Consider the following 3,461-nt stretch of genomic DNA (forward strand, 5'->3'; position numbering starts at 1 on the left):
CTACAAATATCCTGGGTAGCCGAAAAGGTAATCAACAAAAGCATTCGCAACAGTGCCTACACGCCGTCCATTACCAGAAAATGGCACCATCCGAATGGGCACCCACCTCCGCATCGCTCGTATTGCCACCAGAACATATCGGCGGACCTTCACCACCTCACGCGGGTGTGTAGCTCGTTTCGCGCTCCAACGACAGGAATTGTTCCATGAAGTCCCTCCAGACACGGGGCCCTCTACATTCTTCAAATAACGACGACATCGATTTTCCGAAAGCGGTAGGCAATTATACTATACGGAGTGGCCATGTCAGATTAGTGTAGTGCTGTGAGATTGCCCATCCCAAGAAGATCCTTCAAACCATGGATATGGCGAAAAATGAGTGCTCAGACAGAGATTTCATTGTTTTACGAATTACTTCGACTACTCCCCCATCCCTTCCCTTCCATTCCCTTCCCCTACCGGGCATGGGAAATTCCCTCGAATAAAGGCTTGAATCAATTTTTTTAATTGGACGTTTTGCTTAGAAGCCGGTGGCGTTAATTCCCGTTTTTCGTTCTTCTCGAGGAACCGCGACGCATGGCATTCCCTCAGCGGGCATCTATGTGAGGGAAAGGGAAAACCGAGGTCAAGCGCGCCACCAACAGGCTGCGAAAAACGGGCCATTGCTCTCGCAGCTGTCGCGCTTATCACCATCTTTGCGGCCTTTTCAAAGTGCCGCCTCGTGCATTCAGTCTACTACATTCACTGCGACGACGTCCAGGCTTGCCGGCACAGTCGTACGCAAGCTAACGGCCACCGTGAAATGGGCACTTTTTTCCAACTGTTTTCTAAATCTTAAAGGTACAGACAACCGATTTCTAGTGGAGTGTATGTCTTCTAGGTCATATGAAAGCCAGCGTTTTATATGCTGGGGTAACCGCAAGAAATTTCTAAAAAAGGCGGAAGATTGTAATTTTCCGCTAAAATTTCTGAAGTCTGAAAGTTGGCGCCATGTCTTAAAAGTCACAGCACCGTACGTGTCCAAACAACTCTATCTGTTTCAAAGCGTTATGCAAAAATCGCATAAGGGAATAAAAAAGGTTGCACATTATTGTTTTTTTTTACGGGGGCAGGTTTTTAAATACCTTTTAAAGGGACACTGAAGTGATTTGCAAACATTGCGGGATTACTCGCCCAAATTGTAGTCTGGAGTCCCTAGGCCATGTTTCGACCACTCTGGGTGCGTTTACGCGAATTTATTCACTAGAAAAATCTTCGAAAATGCTGTCCTCCTCTCTGCATCCTCGCCCATTTTCTGTGGCGTTGTCGTGTGACGTCAGAAAAAAAAGACTTGACTTGACTGCGCTACTGCATGGCTCGCCGACCTTCCAACAGAGTTAGTCGGCCCAGCGTTTAGTCCACCGGCCGCCCACGGGTCGTCGCAATTTGTTCGCCAAGTTGAAACTAAGCCACGACACGTTTGTGAATGAAAGAATGTGCCTTTCTTTAGTTTGTTAGTTTGTACACTGTATCAAGTTCCAAGTGCAGGTCGCTCCACAAAAGCGCTGCACAAGCGCACATGCGACGCTTCGCTGACTGGTACGCCAGTAGGAAAATCTAAGGCCAATTGAAGGCGGGAGAAGAGTCAGCGAAGTTAATATAGGTACTAAGGAAATAAAATAGACTGAAACTTTAACCGCACAGCGTAAAATTAGGGTGCAGGAAGCACTTTTTTGCGCTGGGTGAATAAGCACAGCGGTCAGCAGCACGACCACACATCTGCGAACGCTTTTCCGTCTAAGAAATGCAATTGCAAGACGTGAGATATTGCGGAAATGTGGGGTACGCTTACTGCACGAACGCTACACAGCAAATAGTCATCTAAGCTGCTTGAAATGCTAAAACTAAATAAAAATATAAGCTGGTTATACATTATATACTTTATATTTCCATGGCTGGCAGCGCTGTCTCGTGGCCGAGTAGTATGGAACTGTAAAGTATGTTATTTTGCAAGTCACAAGTTCGAATCCCCGAGGGTACATCTTTTTTTGTAAGCTGACTTCTTCGTTTTCGGCCGATGTTTTCTATACTGAATTCACCATTTTGGGCCGTAACGTTCATTGCTCCACGAGCGAGATCGCAGAACGTGCGCAGACTGACACTGGCGCGCCATCGAGTTCTCGTTGGCGTGCTGTTGCCCTAAGTACCAACTGCTTGCGGGCAGTGGGCACAGGCCAGAATCAGTAGACCCTTGGCCTGGTGCGGGCACGCTTTTTGCAATACAAGCATGAGTGAGGCAAGCTCCAAAGATGGGGGGAAAGCGCATGGCATTTGAACGTCTGCGGTGACACGGAGGTCGTTCATCCACTGCGTAGCCTCGGATAGTGATTGCTGCGATTCCAAGCCGTCCTGGTAGGCTTATCTGAGGCATTTTACAGCCGACAACATGACAGAAGCGCGGTATGGCGATTATTGAGATATCGAGAATGCCCATCCAACGGTAACGTCTGATGTGAAGCATGTTGCTTGACGGAACTGAAACCGAAACTTCTTTGAACGCTAATCTTGGACATCGTCCAATCACGTAGCACTTTTACCTGACGTTACTGCAGTTAGTTGGTGCAGCCGCCGCAAATTGTGCACGGTAGTTTTTCTTCTTTCAGGCTTTATGAAATAAATACCGCCTTATCGCCCGGATGAACGATGAAAAGTGTGTTCATTTGAGCCAGTCTACGCAGTGCAAGCAAAAACGGGAGCTTGATAAATTCACGTCAGTGTCCCTTTAATCTAACGCGGAGTGATAAGTACTTTGCTGCCCATTTCACTGCATGGTTGCCAGCATTCTATTCGGCTGGTCACGTATACGGCTGGTAGATCTAAAAATTCCGATTTCAAAAGTTCCAAGGCGCTATCAGCAAAACCGTTTCGGGTTAAGGTGTTTTAAGTGATGCTTTTCATTTGGAATAAAGAAAACATACTAAGAAATCGGTTGTCTGTCCCTTTAAATGCTTTCAGAACGTTGTCAACATACACATCCAGTACTTAGGATAGCTGAGGGTCACAAGTAGCTTAGCCACAAATTACTGCTTTATGCCCATCAGATAACTGGGAAAACTGTTCTAAAGATTTTTCCCTCTTTCCCGAGTCCTCGCGTTCTTTAAGGGCTCCAACTACGTCATTACAGCAATGCAGTGACTATTGGCCGCTTCTTTTTGTTGCAGCATTAAGCGCATTCGATAGCCACTTTAGAAAAAAAACAAGTCACAAAAGCAAAGCAGAAACGGAAGTCGGATAATTCTTCTGCGACGAGGAAATCACGCAAAGCCGGTCCGTGCTGTGAACTATAGCTTTGAAAATGCTTCCAGACGCGAAGTAATGGGTGAATGCCTTTATCGGCAGTGTTGCAGAGTCCCTTTAAGCGCATACTGAGGTTGCACACCACGACTTCCCAGACAAGCTGCAGAAAGGAGACATTGAATCTT

This window comes from Haemaphysalis longicornis, unplaced genomic scaffold, assembly GCF_048455015.1.
Source record: "Haemaphysalis longicornis isolate Haplotype H1 unplaced genomic scaffold, Haemaphysalis longicornis Haplotype H1 scaffold_1, whole genome shotgun sequence".
In the NCBI taxonomy this organism is placed as follows: domain Eukaryota; kingdom Metazoa; phylum Arthropoda; class Arachnida; order Ixodida; family Ixodidae; genus Haemaphysalis; species Haemaphysalis longicornis.